The sequence below is a fragment of the Schistocerca americana genome, chromosome 1, assembly GCF_021461395.2.
Source record: "Schistocerca americana isolate TAMUIC-IGC-003095 chromosome 1, iqSchAmer2.1, whole genome shotgun sequence".
In the NCBI taxonomy this organism is placed as follows: Eukaryota; Metazoa; Arthropoda; class Insecta; order Orthoptera; family Acrididae; genus Schistocerca; species Schistocerca americana.
Genome location: NC_060119.1, coordinates 982,369,363 through 982,394,157, shown reverse-complemented (window position 1 = coordinate 982,394,157; position 24,795 = coordinate 982,369,363). Strand labels below are relative to the sequence as shown.

The following is a 24,795-nucleotide window of genomic DNA, read 5'->3' as shown; positions in this document are numbered from 1 at the left end:
CTGTGGAAATTAATAGTTATAGGAAACATGATAGTGGTCTGCCTAGCGGAGCCAAAAACACCACCGAAGGATGTACAAGTGTAACACTTTCACTCAGTTCCAGGAATTTATTACGATGACCAAGGGGTATCAGCTCATACAACACCACTTGGCACATAGTAAGTTTGAGAACAGGGAACAAGTTGCGACAAAAGAGATATCACATTGTATGACAAGGCTAAATCATGTAAAATTAAGGACAGCTGATTGTGAGAACACACAGCAGGACATGAAATGGCATGTGAGAAAGATAACAGAGAATAAAGAGTTGATAGGACCACTGACTGGACACGAGCAAGCACGTTCGAAAAGAGGTATTCTGAATATTATTGAAGAAGCTAGGAAGATATTGTTTGGTACTCTCAATAAGAAAGATGCTTCATTCATTAAAGCCAACAGGAACAACAGCGGGAACTTTTGAAGTTGTCCAAGGAACAGGTGACTAATGAGATGATAAATGCAGTGGCAAAAAATGAGCAAATATTGGCAAATGGGATTCTGAAGTTCTTGCAAGTAGGATCCTGAAATTAAGTGCACACATAGAAGAGTTCACAAATGGCACAAGTAAGAAAATGTAGCATGTGATAATATTAATTACAATTGTGGAACAATTAGTGCAGTTGACTGCAATGTTTCATCAGTCAAGGAGAGAGAGTATGATTCATTAATTACCACCATTGTAAACACACCTAAGGCTCTGTTGGAACCACATCAAATCAATTCGATACATGTTGTGAAATGTTTGGAACTAATTAAAGAGGAACTGAAAGGTACACAGTTTCCAACTGAACTTACAGAGGACCAACATTGTCAATTATTATGTGTAATAGACTTAGGTGTATTCTTAGCTGGCAGTAATTTAAGTTACATGAAAAATATGTCCTTGGTTGACAGTAATGGGTATACTCGACACAAAATATGGCCACTAACCACATAGTCTGACATGACTATTCAATTATTTACTTACATCGCTCCAGAAAACGAATTTCTGGTGATGGATAATGCAAAGAGGCAGCATGCACAACTGTCTAGTGACAAACTGTCCTTTATAAGTATCAGTACAAAACATCAAATATGATAACAATAGTTTTTGCTCATGTCGACATATATCCACAAGTGGAATAAGGAATAACGAGTGGTTCTTCGTCATCAAGAAGGTTGAAGGGTTAAGAGTATTGTGCATTGATTTGCCGCCCACTGCTCTAATTGTGAGAGGGATGGGAAAATTGAGTTTCTTGAGTAAATGTATAGGTTATGGAGCACAAATCATGTTACAGTCCAATAGTGTAATTCACACTAATAGCAGTAAGAAACATATAGTACCTACTATAAATATAGATGTTGATCATTTTATAATAGAGGAGGAAAAGCGGAAAGCATCTGAGATACCCGTTATTCTGCCACTTGAACATGTCATCTGGAATTAGGATGATTTTATAGCAGCAGGACAGGAAGGAGGAAGACATGTCTGTTAGACTTTCACGATTTCCAGACAGAGTAATGTGGAGAGAGTGAAGCCAGACACCACTACCCTCCAGAGTGATTGGATCAGACGTGCCAATAGTAGAATCCCCAAAACTGTGCAAAAACAAAAGATAAATCTCACTTTTAGAGGAAAAAAACTAAACTGTGAGAAAAATGGACTCGTAAGTAGTAGCACAATGTAGTAAAGGTGTAAAATAGTAACTCAAAAAGTTTAATAAATTGTACATGTTCAGTTACAGAATGAAAATGACAACAGTGGAAATGAGTAAAACCGATATTCGTGAACAGACTCACTATATGAGCATAAAGTATTGCTGTTGCGTAAAATGTGCTAAATGTATTCAAGAAAGATGTTGCACATATTTTGTGAACTGTGTATCATGTGAAATGGACTATACAGCGTTTTCCAAGGTACATTTTCACCATGTAAACAATGTAACCTGTATTCTTGGATGCAATAAAAAGAAGACAGTTCCAGTGGCATGGGGAGCAGGAACAGAAATATTATAATCTCTGAGGGTTGTCTCCAGACATGATACGGTAATGGAAGATGAGTACGTATCTGAGCAGCAGCTCAGAGTGTTCTGGAAGAAGGCATATGGACCATATAAATAGGAGCACATTGACACACAAGTAAGAATAGGACATTGCAGTCTTCAGTCTACTGCATCTCTATGTCACGTCTCCAGACATTGGAAGTAGATTATTTGACTAGACTCGGAACCAGGTGTTGCTGCAGAGATGGGTTTTCAGAGCAGCAGATGTGCTACTGGTGAGAAGTTAGGTTGGGTGATAGCATCAAAGGAGCCGTCAAATGTTATCAAGTAGGGGCCCTCTGATTTTCTATCCTGACCGCTTAATCATCCTCTTCAAGTTCTATAGACTGCACCACTTATACACTACTGGTCATTAAAAATTGCTACACCACGAAGATGACGTGCTACAGAAGCGAAATTTAACCGACAGCAAGAAGATGCTGTGATACGCAAATGATCAGCTTTTCAGAGCATTCACACAAGGTTGGCGTCGGTGGCGACACCTACAACGTGCTGACATGAGGAAAGTTTCCAACCGATTTCTCATACACAAACAGCAGTTGACCGGCGTTGCCTGGTGAAACGTTGTTGTGATGCCTCGTGTAAGGAGGAGAAATGCGTACCATCACGTTTTTGACTTTGATAAAGGTCGGATTGTAGCCTATCGCGATTGCGGTTTATCGTATCGCGACATTGCTGCGCGCGTTGGTCGAGATCCAATGACTGTTAACAGAATATGGAATCGGTGGGTTCAGGAGGGTAATACGGAACACCGTGCTGGATCCCAACGGCCTCGTATCACTAGCAGTCGAGATGACAGGCATCTTTTCCACATGGTTGGAAAGGATCGTGCAGCCACGTCTCGATCCCTGAGTCAACAGATGGGGACGTTTGCAAGACAACAACCATCTGCACGAACAGTTCGACGACGTTTGCAGCAACATGGACTATCAGCTCGGAGACCATGGCTGCAGTTACCCTTGACGTTGCATCACAGACAGGAGCGCCTGCGATGATGTACTCAACGACGAATCTGGGTGCACGAATGGCAAAATGTAATTTTTGCGGATGAATCCATGTTCTGTTTACAGATCACGATGATCGCATCCGTGTTTGGCGACATCGCGGTGAACGCACATTAGAAGCGTGTATTCGTCATCGCCATACTGGCGTATCACCCGGCGTGATGGTATGGGTGAGCCAGATCGCTGGTCGATCATCAGCAATCGGCTTGTTATCTTTTGCGCGTCCCCGGGCATGAGGATCTTTGCATTTTCGGCTGGGCGCCAGGGACGGCGAGAGGCAGTCGGTTGGGGGCGGCCGGTGAGATTGGCGGAGTTGTGGCTCGGGCGTAAGCACATGTGTGATGTCTGTTACGCTGGGGCTGTTAGCTAATCGTGAAACTCCTACGGCGGTTACTGGTTGCCTGTAAGGCATTTCATATAAACTGTGCCAAGCCTCGCAGTGAAAGGGGAGTCCGGAGTTGGTGTTGGCCTAGATGTTTGTACAAATTTATGTGCCTGTGTGAGAAGCACGGCGTGGGCCTATTGGTTGCTTCGTCTTTCTGGCAGCCACTGCAAGCGGATATTCGACCGGAATGTCTACAGTTTGTGGTGAGCATAGTGTGAACAAGTTCTCGTAGCATGACTCTTAGCCTGTGTTATTTGCGGGTGCCGACCCCTTGTTTGTAACTGCTTCCGGCTGTCCTGTAAGATTTCACAGAAATACTGTGTTTATGTGCAATTCTGTGTTTCTGGCTCAGCCTCCGCCTAGAAAGGAGAAAGATCTGTACCTCAACTGAAAAGAGGGGGGGGGGGGGGGGGTTCGATAGGACATCTTTTGGCATTCCTTAATGCTGTAATTTAAACATATAAAAAAAATTTGTTCTTTCAGAATAAGCGCCTGTTTCTTTGGGGCACTTCAGTTCAAACAAGAGTGGCGTAATGTTAATGAGTATTTGTTATTCGTCAAATGAAGTGTATTTAATGTCTTGCAGTTTTCTGGGGCACGCAGCTGTGTTTTTGAACTCATTTTGAAGTTTTCTGTCGGGTGAATGACTGCTCCCCACTTCAGTGTATTCTTTTCAGTAGTATTGTAAGGTTTTTTTTGGCTATTTGTCAGTGGGTTGTATTGATTCAATTTTGTTTTTCTCTCTCTTTTGAATTACAGAGAATTGTTTAGTTTATCTGGTTATTGGCTTAACTTGCGGTTCACGCATTAAATCAGCTGATATTGAAATTGTTTTTTTATTCCTGTTTAATGTCAGACAGATTCAAATGTAACTTCATTTATTTTATTTGACATAAATGTGTTGGATTGGCCTTAATGAATTATGTGCAATCGAGGTACGGGACCCAGTCCTTCATTAGTGCTTAACAGTGGCGTATGGTTCGGGTTGTGAGCCCCGTGCTCGGACCAATGGGGTGCTATTGATTACACGTCTCGGTCACCTCTTGTTCACATTGACGACAATTTGCACAGTGGACGTTACATTTCAGATGTGTTACGACCCGTGGCTCTACCCTTCATTCGATCCCTGTGAAACGCTACATTTCAGCAGGATAATGCACGACCGCATGTTGCAGGTTCTGTGCGGGCCTTTCTGGATACAGAAATTGTTCGACTGCTGCCCTGGCCAGCACATTCTCCAGATCTCTCACCAACTGAAAACGTCTGGTCAATGGTGGCCGAGCAACTGGCTCGTCACAATACGCCAGTCACTACTCTTGATGAACTGTGCTATCGTGTTGAAGCTGCATGGGCAGCTGTACCTGTACATGCCATCCAAGCTCTGTGTGACTCAATGCCCAGGCCAGAGGTGGTGGTTCTGAGTACTGATTTCTCAAGATCTATGCATCCAAATTGCGTGAAAATGTAATCACATGTCAGTTCTAGTATAATATATTTGTCCAATGAATATCCGTTTATCATCTGCATTTCTTCTTGGTGTAGCAATGTTAATGGCCAGTAGTGTAGCTTGTATACAGCAGCTGTCAGAGATCTACAAGCAGCCCACGCAGTCTTCCACTCATCAAGTGGAGGTAGGACCTGCTACTGTAGCTATGTGTCCTTCGCACTCCCTCTCAGGACACAACAATAGGATTATCCTACAACTTTTAAGGTTACTGTGCTCCATTTAAATACAATTAGTAGGCCGTATTCTAATAATTTTCATTCTGCAAGATGCTATAATACACTGAAGAGCTAAAGAAACTGTTACACCAATCTAATATCATGTAGGGTCCCGCAAGCACACAGAAGTGCTGCATCATGACATGGCATGAACTCGACTAATGTCTGAAGTAGGGCTGGAGGGAACTGACACCACGAATCCTGTAGAGCACTCCATAAATCCGTAAGAGCACGAGAGTGTAGAGATCTCTACTGAACAGCACGTTGCAAGGCATCCCAGATATGCTCAATAAGGTTCATGCCTGACGAATTTAGTGGCCAACGGAAGTGTTTAAACTCAGAATAATGTCCTTGGAGCCACTCGGTAGCAATTCTGGACGTGTGGGGTGTCGTATTGTCCTGCAGGAATTGCCCAAGTCCTTCAGAATGTACAACAGGCATGAATGGATGCAGGTGATCAGACAGGATGCTTACATATGTGGCTTCTTCCAGAGTCATATCTAGCTGTATCACAGGTCCCATATTACTACAACTAAACACACCCCTCACCAGTAAAGAGCCTCCACCAGCTTGAACAGTCCCCTGCTGACATGCATAGTCAGTGGATTCACGAGGCTGTCTCCATACCCATACATGTCCACCTGCTCGATATAATTTGATACGAGACTTGTCCGACCAGGTAACATGTTTACATACATCAACAGTCTGATATCGGTGTTGACGGGCCCAGGTGAGGCGTAAAGCTTCATGTCGTGCAGAGAACATAGGTACGAGTGAGCCTTTGGCTCTGAAAGTCCACATTGATGATGTTTCATTGAATGGTTCGCACACTGACACTTGATGATGGACCAGCATTCAAATCTGCAGAAATTTGCAGAAGGGTTGTACTTCTGTGACGCTGAATGATTCTCTCCAGTTGTCGTCAGTCCATGTTTGACTTACATACATGGCTACACTCCATACAAATACTATCACGAAAGACTACCTGATGCTAAAATCTATACTCGATGTTAACAAATTTTTCTTCTTCAGAAATGCTTTCCTTGCCATACCCAGTCTACATTTTATATCTTCTCTACTTCGATCATCATCAGTTATTTTGCTCTCCAAATAGCAAAACTCATCTACAAACTCAAGTGTCTCATTTCCTACCCTAATTCCCTCAGCATCATATGATTTAATTCTACTGTATTCCCTTATCCTCGTTTTGCTTTTGTTGATGTTCATCTTATATCCTCCTTTCAAGACACTGTCCATTCCGTTCAGCTGCTCTTCCAGGTCCTTTGCTGTCTCTGACAGAATTACAATGTCATCGGCGAACCTCAAAGTTTTTATTTCTTCTCCATGAATTTTAATACCTACTCCGAATTTTTCTTTTGTTTCCTTTACTGCTTGCTCAGTATACAGATTGAACAACATCGGGGAGAGGCTACAACCCTGTCTTACTCCCTTCCCAACCACTGCTTCCCTTTCATGTCCCTCGACTCTTATAACTGCCATCTGATTTGTGTACAAATCGTAATAGCCTTTCCTCCCTGTATTGGACCCCTGCCACCTTCAGAATTTGAAAGAGAGTATTCCAGTCAACACTGTCAAAAACCTTCTCTAAGTCTACAAATGCTATAAATGTAGGTTTATCTTTGCTTAATCTACTTTCTGAGATAAGTTGTAGGGTCAGTATTGCCTCACGTGTGCCTACATTTCTACAGAATCCAAACTGATTTTCCCTGAGGTCAGCTTCTAACAGTTTTTCCTTTTGTCTGTAAATAATTCGTTGTGGTATTTTGCAGCTGTGACTTATTAAACTGATAGTTCGGTAATTTTCACACCTGTCAACACCTTCTTTCTTTGAGGTTGGGCTGGATGGGGTGGCCGAGCGGTTCTAGGCGCTACAGTCTGGAACTGCACGACCGCTACGGTCGCAGGTTCGAATCCTGCCTCGGGCATGTGTGTGTCTGATGTCCTTAGGTTAGTTAGGTTTAAGTAGTTCTAAGTTCTAGGGGACTGATGGCCTCAGAAGTTAAGTCCCATAGTACTCAGAGCCATTTTTTGGGATTGGAATTCTTCTTGAAGTCTGAGGGTATTTAGCCTGTCTCATACATCTTGCTCACCAGATGGTAGGGTTTTGTCGGGGCTGGTTCTCCCAAGGCCATCAGTGGTTCTAATGGAATGTTGTCTACTCCTGGGGTCACGTTTCGACTTAGGTCTTTCAGCGCCCTGTCAAATTGTTCATGCAGTATCATATCTCCAATTTTATCTTCATCTACATCCTCTTCCATAATATTGTCCTCAAGTGCACTGCCCTTGTATTGATCCTCTTTGTACTCCTTCCACATTTCAGCTTTCCCTTCTTTGCTTAGAACTGGTTTTCCATCTGAGCTCTTAATATTCATGCAAGTGGTCCTCTTTTCTCCGGCAATGTCTATCTTACCCCTAGTGATATACGCCTCTACATCCTTACATTTGTCCTCTAGCCATCCCTTCTTAGCCATTTTGCATTTCCTGTCAATCTCATTTTTGAGACGCTTGTATTTCTTTTTGCCTGCTTTATTTACTGCATTTTTATATTTTCTCCTTTCGTCATTTAAATTCAATATCTCTTCTGTTACCCAAGGACTTCTACTAGCCCTTGTCTTTTTACCTACTTGATCCTCTGCTGCCCTCACTAATTCATCTCACAAAGCTGCCCATTCTTCTTCTGCTGCGTTTCTTTCCCCCATTCTAGTCAATTGTTCCCTAATGCTCACTCTGAAATTCTCTACAACCACTGGTTCTTTCAGTTTATCCAGGTCCAATCTCCTTAAATTCCCACCTTTTTGCAGTTTCTTCAGTTTTAATCTACAGTTCATAACAAACAGATTGTGGTCAGAGTCCACATCTATCCCTGGAAATGACTTACAATTTAAAACCTGGTTCCTAAATCTCTGTCTTACCATTATATAATCTTTCTGAAACCTGTCAGTATCTCCAGGCTTCTTCGATGTATACAACCTTCTTTCATGATTCTTGAACCAAGCGTTAGCTATGATTAATTTATGCTCTGTGCAAAATTCTACCAGGTGGCTTCCTCTTTCATTCCTTGCCCCCCATTCCATATTCACCTACTACTACTCCTTCTCTTCCTCTTCCTACTATCGAATTCCAGTCTCCCATGAGCTCCCTTCACTATCTGAGTAATTTCTTTTATCTCACCATACATTTTTCAATCTCTTTGTCATCTTCACAGCATGTTGGCATATGAACTTGTACTACTGTGGTAGGCATTGGCTTCGTGTCTATCTTGGCTACGATACTGCATTCACTATGCTGTTCATAGTAGCTTACCTGTGCTCATATTTTTTTAACTCATTATTAAACCTACTCCTGCATTACCCCTATTTGATTTTGTATTTCTAACCCTATATTCACCTGATCAGAAGTCTTGTTCCTCCTGCCACTAAACTTCACTAATTCCCACTATATCTAACTTTAACCCATCCATTTCCCTTTTTAAATTTTCTAACCAACCTGCCCAATTAAGGGATCTGACATTCCACACTCCGATCCGTAGAATGCCAGTTTTGTTTCTCCTGATAACTACATCCTCCTGAGTAGTTCTTGCCCACAGATCTGAATGGAGGACTATTTTACCTCTGGAATATTTTACCCATGAGGACGCCATCATCATTTAACTATACAGTAGAGCCGCATGTCCTCGGGAAAAATTACGCCTGTAGTTTCCCCTCACTTTCATCCATTCGTAGTACTAACACAGCAAGGCCACTCTGGTTAATGGTACAAGGCCAGATCATTCAGTCATCCAGATTGTTGCCCCTGCAACTACTGGAAAGTCTGCTGCCCCTCTTCAGGAATATATGAATAAGCATCCCTATACCAGTTTCTTTGGTGCTTCAGTGTATGATGAATTTATTCCTGAGAATCTTAAGTGTGAGAATAATTACAGGGAACTATAATTTCTACTTGGAAATCTATTATTTGTGGATCTGCAATATGACCTTTTTGATAGGTTTAGTGCAATAAGAGAATGAAGTGTCATTGCAGGAAGTAACAAATCATTAGCTTGGAAAATTTTCATGAAATTAATGCAACACTGACACAAATTCATATTATTTGGAAAACATCAGTAATTAATTAACATTCAGAGCATTGGGGTATCACAACAGGCAAAGGCTGACAGAAAATTCGTATGTCTTGCATGATGCAAGTAGAGTAAGTTTTCTGCCGTAATATGAATGCAACTATAATGATCCGTTATTTAAGGTTAAGGACATAAATGACCTCCAGAGAACAAATCACTAAGTGCGTATGATAAAGTTGGTGTAAAATATGTGAATCAACTGTGTTCAAAACATATGACTTACTCTTGTTTCAATTCTTCTCTTTGCTCTTTGTTCAGTCTCAATTCGAAGTGCAGAGAAGGAGGTTCTGTAATTAATTTTGTAATATACTTAATAATTAGAAATTCAATATATTTCATTTGTTTCTGTAATCATTATGACCCTGTATTACTATCTGTGAATCATTTATATGATTCTAGCTAATTAACCATTGGAAGTGGTCAGTTTGACGACATGACGATCGTGCACCATCAGCATGCTGTTCAATGTACACTCCTGGAAATGGAAAAAAGAACACATTGACACCGGTGTGTCAGACCCACCATACTTGCTCCGGACACTGCGAGAGGGCTGTACAAGCAATGATCACACGCACGGCACAGCGGACACACCAGGAACCGCGGTGTTGGCCGTCGAATGGCGCTAGCTGCACAGCATTTGTGCACCGCCGCCGTCAGTGTCAGCCAGTTTGCCGTGGCATACGGAGCTCCATCGCAGTCTTTAACACTGGTAGCATGCCGCGACAGCGTGGACGTGAACCGTATGTGCAGTTGACGGACTTTGAGCGAGGGCGTATAGTGGGCATGCGGGAGGCCGGGTGGACGTACCGCCGAATTGCTCAACACGTGGGGCGTGAGGTCTCCACAGTACATCGATGTTGTCGCCAGTGGTCGGCGGAAGGTGCACGTGCCCGTCGACCTGGGACCGGACCGCAGCGACGCACGGATGCACGCCAAGACCGTAGGATCCTACGCAGTGCCGTAGGGGACCGCACCGCCACTTCCCAGCAAATTAGGGACACTGTTGCTCCTGGGGTATCGGCGAGGACCATTCGCAACCGTCTCCATGAAGCTGGGCTACAGTCCCGCACACCGTTAGGCCATCTTCCGCTCACGCCCCAACATCTTGCAGCCCGCCTCCAGTGGTGTCGCGACAGGCGTGAATGGAGGGACGAATGGAGACGTGTAGTCTTCAGTGATGAGAGTCGCTTCTGCCTTGGTGCCAATGATGGTCGTATGCGTGTTTGGCGCCGTGCAGGTGAGCGCCACAATCAGGACTGCATACGACCGAGGCACACAGGGCCAACACCCGGCATCATGGTGTGGGGAGCGATCTCCTACACTGGCCATACACCACTGGTGGTCGTCGAGGGGACACTGAGTAGTGCACGGTACATCCAAACCGTCATCGAACCCATCATTCTACCATTCCTAGACCGGCAAGGAAACTTGCTGTTCCAACAGGACAATGCACGTCCGCATGTATCCCGTGCCACCCAACGTGCTCTAGAAGGTGTAAGTCAAGTACCCTGGCCAGCAAGATCGCCGGATCTGTCCCCCATTGAGCATGTTTGGGACTGGATGAAGCGTCGTCTCACGCGGTCTGCACGTCCAGCACGAACGCTGGTCCAACTGAGGCGCCAGGTGGAAATGGCATGGCAAGCCGTTCCACAGGACGACATCCAGCATCTCTACGATCGTCTCCATGGGAGAATAGCAGCCTGCATTGCTGCGAAAGGTGGATAAACACTGTACTAGTGCTGACATTGTGCATGCTCTGTTGCCTGTGTCTATGCGCCTGTGGTTCTGTCAGTGTGATCATGTGATGTATCTGACCCCAGGAATGTGTCAATAAAGTTTCCCCTTCCTGGGACAATGAATTCACGGTGTCCTTATTTCAATTTCCAGGAGTGTATATTCATATTTTCACCAGTCAAGTCTGTAGTCTAATGTTCTTTTTACAAAGGTTGATTACTATTGCTATTAATATGCAAATTATTTGTTACATTAAAGTTTCTATTGTCACAGTCCTGATTCACCAAATGATTCCACTTTCTGACAATAACGTTTGTGCCTGACTTTTACAAGTATTTTAAAATCTTATGTAACTTGATTTTATTGAACACAGAAGGAGCTGCAATTTTATCATTAATATAAAATGCTGTGTGTCCAGGTCATTATTATTATACTGCTGGTGTCATCAATGTGATGTGTCCCACCTCTCAAACAATTAACATTAAAAAAAATCTCTTCATTATTTAAATTTTGAGTGATACATTACACAACATATCCTCAACTAACACTGTTTTGTGTTTTACCTTCTTGTAGTATTCGGAAATTCTTGTACAAGTTCCAGCACAAAGCTGCTGTACTGTCTAGTTCAAAGAACACCACATTCAATAAAAAACTGAACATTTAGTCTCTGTGAAACAAATCCACACACAGTGCAACATGTAAATTGTATGGAAGGGCTCTGTTTTATAATTAGCTGAAGAATTTTAAATGAGGAACAGCTTCCTTATTTTGTATTGTTTATCTGGATATGATATGATAAAACAATTGGCCCAAGTACAGCAACTCTGCATGTTCCCTCTGAACAACATGCCACAGTGCTGCACATGGTAACATGATGCCTCACTATGCAGGAAATTCCATACAGAAATGAGATGAGAAGCATCTGAGTGGAGCAAACATTAAGCACGGGGTGCACACATCACAATAGTTGCGCATGCACAGTAATGCCTGTTTCCTGATGCTTGAAAGTAGCTCTCTGGCAGATGCTTAAACGAACATATGTGAAATGGCTGCAGCATACCTGTACTGATAAGCACTTTTGTTTCCAGCTCGGTGCAATAGGCCAGCATTATGCAGTTTGTGACTAGTCATTTTTGTTCCCATTGTTATATGTGCAGGGAACTTTTTCTATGCCTTTCTTACAAGGAAAGCATTTTACTCAGCAACACTAAGATCCTCTTAGATGGACTATATGCTCACAGCTAAATGACACTGAGATAACAGCTGTATAAAATTTGCCTTCCTGGGTTTTCATCGCCACTCAAAGCCAAACACATGGGTTGACACTGGTAAATCTTCTCACAGGCCAGAGTTTCTGACAAAGTTACAACATTGTTCTGCACTTAGATTTCAAGCTTGGGAAGACTTCCCCGTAGTTGAAACAATTGCAGGTGGAACAGTATGATCTCAAAAGCTACCATGCCCTATTTCAGTAATTAAGGTGACTACATATTGTTTGCAAATGGAATCACAACAAACACGCCAGCAGTAAAGACGCTGTGTCACACAACTCCAAATTGATTGTTGAGATACACACGGTAGGGTGTCCAGGGAGATACGTGCCCATTGTCGGTGCCCAGACATAACCTATAACACCAAAAGACACACTTGGTGCTGTTTGCCGCAGTCCCATGTTCAAGGGAAGTTACAGAGTGGGAATTAACAATAGGGTTATTGAGACAATTATCAAACACACGCGCACACGCACGCGCACGCGCACGCGCGCACAGAGAGAGAGAGAGAGAGAGAGAGAGAGAGAGAGAGAGAGAGAGAGGTATTTTCATGTTATTAACAATTAATGAAAAATGTAGATTGATTCTGGTATAGAATTTTTATTATGCATAAATAAGATTTAGTCAACTGTTGCAAGCTAGGCCATTTATTCATTCAGCAGTCCATACAAATCTCTTCCACTGTAAGTTCCACATACAGTTATGTATTAAAAGAATCTTAACCAAAATCCAAAGAAAGAATGTTTAATACCAGCAACAAATGAAAACTGCTGTGATGCACTCTTGAGATTCCCTATTGCTCTACTACTTAAGCTGACAAATAATACAAGCTTCGTCTATAAGTGCCGATGGTGAAGTATAAAACTAGATGAGTACGCAAAGCAGCAAACGAACTGCAAATATATGTATTGGGAAACAGGCCCAAAGGAAAACATAAGAAATGTGAGTAGGTACGATTGATTTACTTTCTTTCTGCTCCAGCCTCAGGTGATGTCGCTCTGCATATGGTGAAGTTGATGCGAAAAATAAAAAATTACCTCCAAAGTGAAGTTGCAAACGAGAAACTAATTTACGAACATGTTGGAGACACTCTCACGCTGCTATTTACAAGAGAGGAGGCAGGTGGTGGGGCGCGGCGCAACGCCGCGGCCCGGCCTGGCAGCAGGTCACCGGCCCTCCTCGGGGCCGCGGGGCTGCCGGTGCCTGTCGCTGCGCTCGTGCCGCCTCGCGGGCCTGCCGTCGTAGTCGCTCCTGCGCCTGTCCCTGTCTCGGTCCCTGTTCCTGTCCCCGTCCCTTTTCTGGTCCCTATCCCGGTCCCGACCCCGAAGCCTCTCCCAGTCCTGGTCCCGCCCCCTCTCCCTGTCCTCGCGTTCGACTCTGGGCCGCTGCTCGTCCCTCACGTAGTCGCCCCTCGGTTGCCAGGCGCCGCCGACGCCGTAGGAGGAGTTCCAGCGGCCGCCGTAACCGCGCCCCGCACAAGCCGGCTCCTCTCCGTACAGGTCGCCCAGTGGCGACTGCTGGTAGCTGCTGGGCCTCCTGCCGAATGGCGCGCCGTACGATGAATCCTGTAACGTAAGCACCGAAGATCTCTCGTTAGCCGAGGAGCAATCCCTGTTTGTCGTCGTCAGTGCACACAAACAAAGGATACTTTGGGGAAAATAACGATAACAGTTTATTAAAACCGGAAAGACAACTTATTTTGTTTCGTAGGAGCGGTGGCAGTTTCATTCTTTCTACTAGCCTGCACGACGTGCCACAATTCACAAGAGCTATGATGCACTATACTTGAAAAATATCCATGCCATTTTACGTCTTAAGTTTACATAGTGCATGAACAAGGAGACGATTAGCTTGATAACATTATGAGGCAACCTTCTGTCGTCCACGTTGGATGGGTGGTTTTTACAGTTTTTTTTTTTCTTTTTACGGTGCCAGTTTTATGTCTCAGCCTTTATATCGCGACAAATTAGCTATTGTGTTTCACTTGTCATCATACGGCACTGAAGTCATACACTATAAACAATAACATACATTATAAACAATAACAAAGAAACTTAAACGGTACATCCTGTCAGATTAAAACTGTGTGCACGACCGAGACTCAGAGGCTCAAACTCGGGACCTTTGATTTCGCGGCCGCGTGCTCTATCCACTGAGCTACCCAAACACAAATCACGCCGATCCTCACAGCTTTACATGCGCCAGTAGCTCATCTCCTGCGTTCCAAACTTCACAATAGCTCTCCTCCGACACTTACAAGGTCTGGAAGAAATGGTACTGCCGAGACATGGCTTAGCTACAGCCTGGGGGACGTTTCCAGAATGAAATCTTCACTCTGCAGCGGAGTGTGCACTGATATGAAACTTCCAGGCAGATTAAAACTGGAGTGGTAGTGGCGGAAGTAAAGCTGTCAGGACGCACCGACACTCGTGCTTGGGACAGTCTGCCTGGAATTTTCGTATCAGTGCACACTCTGCTGCAGAGTGAAAATTTGATTCTGCTTCAACGGTGCTCCAGCAAAAAGCACGCTGAGGGTCAATATAATGATTTGTATCACCGTATAGCACACAAATACGAAACAAAAATAAAAATAATATATGTCTCGTGTTTGTCTCTATTCAGTGACACAAATTTATATCGACCCTCAGTTTCTTTTTGCTGGAACACATTATATTAAACTCTGCTTTTGTTTATAAAGTACGACTTCAGCACTTCATTAAGACAATAAGTGACACACAATAACTTTTTTGCACTGAAATGAAGGTTAAGGCAGAAAGCTGGCTATGTCCAGTAAAAGAAATTCTAATGTCACAATCACTCGCTGATTCGTTGACCGGGACAATAAAGGCACCTGACATAGACAAATGTTTTAATTTAGCTGTTACATGGAAAGTAACTTCAGTATTACACTTCACACGCCGAGACCGAGCGTCAATCAATGGAATGAAGACGCAGATTCGCGTCATTATCACTATTCATACCGAATAGTCACGGCAAATACTTTAGCAAACAGTGAAATCCACACCTCATCGACGTTTTCCCGTTAAGGATACACTAACAATTCTGACATCATCCCTCTAAGAACACCCACTGAAACCAAACGGCGACAAAGACTATTCTGGATATATATTTACTGCATAATAACGCCGGACAACAAACTCCATGTACGACACAGTGCCTGTCGCGGATTGGTAGGAAATTCAACACATTTGTCGAAAAGTTGAGGTCAACAACCAAATGTCCTCACAATAAAGCAAGGGGATCAGAATGGTAGTGATCAAGTGGTCGAGAAAAAGTAGTATAACACTTACGAAGCAACTGCACTGTTCGCCATACGACGCTGAGTGGATTCTGTTCGTCTTCCAACCGCAGAAACATTCTTGGCATTATTTGGAATCGAAACTACACCCTCTGCGTAGCACTCAGAGAGACTGACCCCGCAGTTACGAAGGCGAATCTGTCAAGGTTATATGCATCTTTTTTCCTCCCAGCTTTATCCCGTCTCTTCACGGGGTTGGCATGTAATCAGGATTTGGCAAAGTTACTGGCAGAGGGTGGCGGGATGTCCGAACTATGTGAAAGTGTGAGATCGTTTTCGAAATGTCTGAGAATCGTGTATCTGAGACGTGGGTACCAACCCATATCCCATTCGGATGTCCGCGCCACTGCTACGGTCGCAGGTTCGAATCCTGCCTCGGGCATGGATGTGTGTGTTGTCCTTAGGTTAGTTAGGTTTAAGTAACTCTAAGTTCTAGGGGACTGATGACCACAGATGTTAAGTCCCATAGTGCTCAGAGCCATTTTAACCATTTGAAGCATTCAGATGTGGACACCGCCTAAACGCCACATCCAGGCTGGCCGGCACACTTACGCTCGTTGTTAATGCGCCAGGTGGATTCCATCCGGGGCCGGCGCGGCTCTCCGAATCACGGGAGTGGCGGGCTATCTGGCCGTGTTTAATATAGCGGCTACCTACGGAACCATGATTGCAGCCAAGTGTGTACCTCTTCGCACGAAGCAAATTGACAACCATGAATGTCTTTCTTCAGGGCTCTAGAAATAATGGCAATCGTACGGGGAGAGATCTGGACTGTATGGAGGATATTTAAGGTCCTCCCCATTGAAATTTCTGCAACGTACTCAAAACAACATTGGTAACATGTGGGCCCCTACTGTCCTTTGTCATCACGTGCTGCCAAGGTTGTTTCGAGTCACTGCAGAAGTTTCGCTGGACCGCCCTTACACACCCTTCATACAGTCCTGATCTCTCCCAATATGATTCCCAAGTCTTTGGAGTTTGTGGCTCGTAAACATATATCCAGAATAGTTTGTGTCGCCGTTTGGTTTGAATAGGTGTTTTTAGCGTTTGATGGTTAACGTCAAAACTGACAGTGTATCCTTGAGAGGTGTGGCCGTCTATTTGCTTCGGGCGAAAGGTGCACGCCTGGACCGCAAGCAATTTTTCTACGAAGGCATTGCCCATCTTGTATCACAGTGGGGCAAATGTACTAACAGTTATGGGGATTACTTCTGAACTAATAAGTAATGTACTCCATTTTTCCCATCTGTCTCGCTTTTATCTAATTGCCTATTATACTGTGCTTCAACAATACCGCCCGCACTGCGTATCTGAATTTTCTAGATAATTTTCGATTACGGCGTCAACAGTGTATCAGCAATGACAAATGTCCTAAAACTATAGTAATTCGGTGTTACTTCCGTATCATGGAACATATGCTCCAACACGTCTTTGCAGTGGACAATTCTATTATACAGGGTATTTCACACTTCCTGTTACAGAGTTCAAAGGGTTCCAGAAGAGGCCTAGGAGATAAAGTTTTGATAAGGAATTCATATCCGGAAATGTACCGTTTGGATGTAAAATAAGTTTCAAGATCAGATCCCGCTTCACAGTACGGGCACAGTACAGAGATCGAGTGTCGACTTGTACGCTCTACAGGAGCCGCTCCACTTGGCGATCCTGGTGTTCGTTGCACAAGGTCTGTCTTTGACACATGCATTTATACACATGGTCCACAAACCATGATACGAGTATGTGCCCTTCTGCCGCCAGAACTCGCATGAGGAGATCATCTTCCGACTATAAGGAGTCTCACTTACAAGACTCGTCATGTAGGCCCACAATAAAAAGTCGAGAGGAGTTAAATCTGGCGACTGTGGTGCCGATAGGGTTGCACAGCTTAGATCTATCCACCTCTCACGGTATTTTTGGTTGATATGTGCGCAGCTGCCAGGTGCAAAATGCACGGGTGGCACATCATGCTCGAACCACATTTGCTGACAGAGTGACAGTTAAAAATCTTCCAATAGTTCCACCTCCTCCAATAGTTCCTCCTCCTGCAGGGATGTCATGTGTCTGGGACATGCTACGCGGTCGGGAAGAAAGTTGCCGAAAAGTTGCTCAAATCCACTTGGATGTGTGGTAGGAAGACGATTTTCGTTATCCCAAATGCGACTGTTTCGAAAGGTGAAAACAGCCTCAATAGTGAAGTCAGCTTCATCTGAAACAAGAACGAGGCGTGGAAATTTGGGCATGTTGACATAGTGATATAGAAGTCACGTACAGAAACTGAAATGTAGCGGAAAATCTGCCGGAATCAATGCACGCACGTTCTGTCAGTGGTAAGGGTGATATTGCTGGTCATGACGCACCTGTGGGGCACGCCCATGGCATGAGCAATGTTTCGAGTACTCCTCGTCGGGTTTACTTCTACGAGACGAAGGACCTTCTCTTCGGAGTCGAGAGCGCGGCGCGTCTTAGAAGTACCCCAGTCAACCTTCCTAGTTTCGAACTTAACAGGTTCTCGCATCCTTTGTTGCAGTCGGACGAAAATGGTGTGTGTGATGGATTCGCGGGTTCCAGGAAACGTTCTCGATACTTGCGTTGCAGCTCGACCATCATGACCAGTTTCGCCGTGAAACGTTAAAGTCTTTGTGTAAAATATCAGCGTCTTTGTGTTCCCTTCAAACGCGTATTCCGTCGTCGTGCACCGTCTTGATCGTCCTTACTGCTTAGTGACGGTCTGACAATGTGTGCAGAACGTTGCATCGGTCAGAGGGCAGCGCTCACCTCTCAGAGCATGCCGTAGAGCTGGACATTTGAAAGAGATCCGATCTTGAAACTTACTTTATTGAGTTGGTCCATAAGTTCGTATAGTTTTTGTTTTACATGTTGGTATTCCCGTTGCTATGGGCTTAGTTATCGATTGTGATTCTTTATTTGTAGCTAACTGTTGCTATGTGAGTTTACACATTGTCATCTTGTCATTTGGAAATCGTGAGCGGCGCTGATGACGCTAGAAAATGTAGTGCCAAAGGCACATATTCTTCCTTTCGAGTTCAATAGAGGGGTGACAGCAGAGGAGACAGCCAGAAACATTTGAGTCATGTAAGGGTGTCATGTCACTGCACAGAGCACGGCAACAAAATAGTTTTCTCCTTTTAAGGAGGTTCGTTTGGTGACTCTCCGCATTAAGGAGGACCTTCGGGATTTAATGAAGATCGTTTAACGTTAGTATACTCTAGGACAAGCAAATCTGAAGGCCTTACATTCCACATCGTGCGACATTTGCACGCAATGAGGAAGGTTCAAAAATTGGATTGTGGGTACCGCATGCTCTAAGCCAAAATCACAAAAATGTGTGGGTGGCCACATGTGCATTCTGCTTGCCCGTCATCACTTGGCTCGTGAACAACACCGATCATTCCTGTCCTACATCGTTACCGAAAATGAGAAATGGTGACTTTAATGCTACCAAAAAGGAATGGTTGAATCCAAACATAGTAGCAAATCCTCGTGCAAATACCTGCGCGCATCCATAAAAGATGAGGTTATGCATCTGATGAACACCAAAGGTGTGGTGTACCACGAACTACTTTCCCAAGGTGTAACCGTCATTGCCGGCATTTATTTTCGACAAATGAGATGCCTTGCAGCTGCAACCCAAGAGCAGCGACCAGGAAGACTGTGGAAGTGATGCTGCTCTGCGACAACGCCCGCCCGCGTTCTGCTGTAGCGACAAAAGACACGACACAAGAGTTGGTTGGGAACTCATTCCACACCCACCTTATTCACCTGATCTTGCGTCTTCACAGTTTCACCTTTTCCGTTCTCTATCGAACAGCCTTCAAGGAGCTTGCATTCCGGACGAAAATGCGCTCCCAACATGGTTCGACGAGTTGTTCTCCTCAAAATCACGTGATTTCTACAGTCGCAGAATCGTAAAGCTACGCCAGCACTGGCAGACTGTTGTAAACAGTGGGTGTATCTTACGCAAAAACGCAACGAATTTACACACTAGCCCAATATATTCAAACGGTACATTTTCGGACATAGGTCCCTCAACATCAAAACTTTAGTTAAGAAGTCCCATCTATACCTCACAGAACCCTGAAATATGAGTTGTAAAATATCTTGTATAGATCCACGTTCATATTTACTAATATGACTTTTTCATATTTAAAGACATATTATGAAAAGGATAGATTGTAACTCACCATACAGCGGAGATGCAGAGTCGCAGACAGGCACAACAAAAAGACGGTCCAACAAGTAAGCTTTCAGCATCCTAATTAGACAAAACACACACACACACACACACGCGCGCGCGCGCGCGCGCGCAAACATAACTAACACACACACACACACACACACACACACACACACACACACGAGACTCTCTCTGGCTGCCAGAGACTGTGTTCGCTCGCGTGCTAGTGTGTGTGTTTTGTCTAATTAGGATGAAGGCCTTTCTGGCTGAAAGCTTACTTGTTGGACCGTCTTTTTGTTGTGCCTGTCTGCGACTCTGCATCTCCGCTGTATAGTGAGTTACAACCTGTCCTTTTCATAATGTTGTCATTATTCCGTCCTGGATTTACCTTTTTATATCTGATGCAGAAACAATAAGGCCGCTAGAACTTATCAAAATTAAACTGGTAGCAGGTTCGCTTCACTCAGTACTTGTATCAACTTACCCTCCCCCTCCCAAACAACGGGCGGGCGGGTCGGGCGCCGTTGAATCGGGGAGCGTAGCCGTTGCAGGCGGCGGCGTGCGGCGGCAGCACCGTCGGCGGCGGGGCTGCGAAGACGAGGGGCGGCGCCGCCGAGGCGGGCTGCGGGGGCGGCAGCAGCAGCGCCGACCTGGCCGCGGCGGGCGGCAGCCCGGCGCCCACAGACAGCGCCTCCAGGTACTCCAGCCGCTCGATGGCGTGGCCGCGTGCGTCCTCGAACGCTGACACATAAACAAGCGCTGCCCTCAGTCCCAGGAAATGCCTGCGTCGGCGCGGAAACTAGTCGCATTAGACGCGTCTCGCCCAGTCTTTATTTTGACCCATACCAAGGGCAAAACGAAAGTCATACTACTACACTGCATTACATAGACCAATGATTTACAGAATTCCTTTGTTTATAGAGTGTCTGTATATTAGGCTACATTAAAGTATCCTTCAGATATGCACGAGGGCAGTTCAATAAGTAATGCAACACATTTTTTTTCTGAAACAGGGGTTGTTTTATTCAGCATTGAAATACACCAGGTTATTCCCCAATCTTTTAGCTACACAACACTTTTTTTCAACGTAATCTCCATTCAATGCTACGGCCTTACGCCACCTTGAAATGAGGGCCTGTATGCCTGCACGGTACCATTCCACTGGTCGATGTCGGAGCCAACGTCGTACTGCATCAATAACTTCTTCATCCGCGTAGTGCCTCCCACGGATTGCGTCCTTCATTGGGCCAAACATATGGAAATCCGACGGTGCGAGATCGGGGCTGTAGGGTGCATGAGGAAGAACAGTCCACTGAAGTTTTGTGAGCTCCTCTCGGGTGCGAAGACTTGTGTGAGGTCTTGCGTTGTCATGAAGAAGGAGAAGTTCGTTCAGATTTTTGTGCCTACGAACACGCTGAAGTCGTTTCTTCAATTTCTGAAGAGTAGCACAATACACTTCAGAGCTGATCGTTTGACCATGGGGAAGGACATCGAACAGAATAACCCCTTCAGCGTCCCAGAAGACTGTAATCATGACTTTACCGGCTGAGGGTATGGCTTTAAACTTTTTCTTGGTAGGGGAGTGGGTGTGGCGCCACTCCATTGATTGCCGTTTTGTATCAGGTTCGAAGTGATGAACCCATGTTTCATCGCCTGTAACAATCTTTGACAAGAAATTGTCACCCTCAGCCACATGACGAGCAAGCAATTCCGCACAGATGGTTCTCCTTTGCTCTTTATGGTGTTCGGTTAGACAACGAGGGACCCAGCGGGAACAAACCTTTGAATATCCCAACTGGTGAACAATTGTGACAGCACTACCAACAGAGATGTCAAGTTGAGCTCTGAGTTGTTTGATGGTGATCCGTCGATCATCTCGAACGAGTGTGTTCGCACGCTCCGCCATTGCAGGAGTCACAGCTGTGCACGGCCGGCCCGCACGCGGGAGATCAGTCAGTCTTTCTTGACCTTGCGGCGATGATGACACACGCTTTGCCCAACAACTCACCGTGCTTTTGTCCACTGCCAGATCACCGTAGACATTCTGCAAGCGCCTATGAATATCTGAGATGCCCTGGTTTTCCGCCAAAAGAAACTCGATCACTGCCCGTTGTTTGCAACGCACATCCGTTACAGAAGCCATTTTAACAGCTCCGTACATCGCTGCCACCTGTCGGAAGTCAATGAAACTATACGAGACGAAGCGGGAATGTTTGAAAATATTCCACAAGAAATTTCCGGTTTTTTCAACCAAAATTGGCCGAGAAAAAAAATGTGTTGCATTACTTATTGAACTGCCCTCGTACGTATGGCTGAAGGAACAGACTATTTTTTGACGATAACAGCTGTTGTGTATATATTAAGAAATGGATTCGCATGTTGCTTATATGTATAGACGTCAGCTGTGGATTTTACTAATGATGCATGGAATTTTGTGCTGGAATGGAAGTCGAACGCGGATTTTCCGTTTATCACGAGCGGCCGCCATAATCTCGTCGGCTAATCCTGCAGCACACCTCCCCGACCAGTCCAAAGTTCTATGTCATGTTGTCCGTATTCCCTATTCTCCCAATTTGTTATTCCCACTCAGGGAGAGACAAACTTTTACTATCATCATTTTAGCCGTCGAGGCTGCTTCTACCGCCAGGTTTTATGCAGCCCGTGACTCCAGCAAATACCATTAGTATAATTTTCGTATTCTGTCGCTCGCTACGCGCGAACTTTTAGTCCTATAGAAAAAATGAACATGACCTTTTTGTGAGAAATGTAATGTAGTTCAATTTTGTACTGGTATACGTTTCCGCTAGAGGTCATACTATTCTTATTATTTAAGAAAAACGTGGTCTCCAACGAAAATGTATCCCATTAATAGTTTGCGCCTAGCAAGCTATAAAATATGAAAAACTCGCGCGTCGTTTCTGAAGGCGTTGTGGGTTGCATAAAAACCTATCGGCATGGGCAGCTGAATCACCCTATGCACCAACACATTGTCCGTGTGCGAAATTTAGGTTGATCTACGAGGCTTGTACGGACAGCTGAATTCGCTTTGAGTCCCGGTATCGTACAAATTTTCATGTATAATAAATAAAATGTGCTTCTGATGTAAATACATATTTGCAATTTGTGAATCCATTTCTTAAAGTTATATAGAGTTCCAATTGCGAAAGTGTGCTTCATGCTTCCAAAATACACTAGAATTGGCGAAAACGGCAACATTCTTAAAGAAGGGCCCGAATAAACCAAAGTCGCAGGATGTGCAAAGGTACAAATCGGCAATAAATGATTACAGAAACACTTCCTGTTTTGTTACCGAAAAGTTCTGTGTTCACTAAATGAACAGACTGCAAACGAAGTGATAACGCTAAATCTAGTGCCAGTATACTTCTTCGACGTCGAATTCTCTAATGTCAGGACGAATTTAAACAGGGCAGGATAGTCAGGACTCCTGGTAATGCGAGTGCAATACTGTGACATTTCGGACAGTACGGAGTATATTTATTTTTATATACCCATTTGTGTATTTTACACTCTTGGTATGACATAATTAATAGCGAAAACCGACGCGAGTAAAAATATACGAGAGTAGAAGGAATATAGTTCTAGAAAAATGAGTGCGAAAATGTACAGTTTACGAAATAACTGACAGTAGCGAAAGTGTGGTTGCGAACCGCCATTAACTTCATTAATAAATATTGTTATAGTTAGTACAAATGTAACTGAAACGTAAATTTTTCGTTTAAGCCCCCCAACTCATTGGGTTTAAATCTCGACCACGGCCTACCTTAACAAGAAATACAGCACTACTTCAGCAAGTTACATGCTACTGTTTACTGTACATTCGCGCCTGTTAAAGAATGTGATCCATGTGTCGTTCTAGCATTTGGACGTGATCTCTGCAGTGAGTTACGAGTTGTTCCAAACACCCCGGATAATCTCGTCAGTCTAAACAGGACTGTACAATGGGAGCGCTGTACACTTCAGAATAAGCTAGGGGATAGACGTTAGGTCATCAAGGAGGCCAAGGTACACGCCCTGCTCAATCTAATCTTGCAACGTACTGGCGCGTAAGATGTCTTACTTCATCAACCAACTGCGCCGGTTCCCCATTATGCATATACCATATTCCCCACTATGGACCAGCAGCCATACTTATGCAGAAGGGACCTAAATCTGAAGTTAATTTCAAATACATTTGGAATAACAGACGATATTTCATGCTGAACTCAGAGGCTAACTTGCAAATCCATGCTTACTGCAACGGTTCTGCTCGTGTTACCGTTAATTTCCACGTGTGTCAGTTTTCGCTGTTAATTGGGATAGACCCTGCATACGGTATTCATATATTTACTGGGCATGTTGCGACGACAATAAGGCGTCTTTAGAATTAGTGGACCAAAGAGGCCGCACGGTGGCAAAGCGCCACATGAAAATACTGTGGTAATTACTTTCTCCACATGAATGTAACAGGCAACACTGGAGCAGAGAAACGGATGCTAGCCTGTATGTGTCAACTGTTTCACGCTGCCTTCTCTCGAATCCACTTGCGTCAAGCACGCCATTGCGTCGGCTTACACTGTATAGTAACAACAATTGTAATGGGCCCGTCAACGCCTACGGTGGCTTATTAAGTAGCAAACGAACTTTTTCGGACAAGGCACACTTCAAAAAAATGGCTCTGAGCACTATGGGACTTAACTTCTAAGGTCATCAGCCCCCTAGAACTTAAAACTACTTAAACCTAACTAACCTAAGGACACCACACACATCCATGCCTGAGGCAGAATTCGAACCTGCGACCGTAGCGGTCGCGCGGTTCCAGACTGTAGCGCCTAGAACCGCTCGGCCACCCCGGTCGGCAGGCACACTTCAGCCTTCATCTAATGTAGCTGTGCGATCTAGACTACTACGTACTGAGGGAAATCTGAACAGAAACATAGAAACCAGTAAGG

At 44.4% G+C, this 24,795-nt stretch overlaps 1 long non-coding RNA gene across 1 annotated transcript; it reads right to left on the bottom strand.

Annotated features, from left to right (window-relative positions):
- Window positions 1-12,919: 12,919 nt before the first annotated feature.
- On the bottom strand, window positions 12,920-20,437 carry LOC124548374. Its single transcript, XR_006967700.1, has 2 exons — window positions 20,331-20,437; window positions 12,920-13,900 (listed from the first exon to the last, which is right to left on the bottom strand). It is a non-coding gene; the product is annotated as an uncharacterized LOC124548374 (long non-coding RNA).
- Window positions 20,438-24,795: the final 4,358 nt, after the last annotated feature.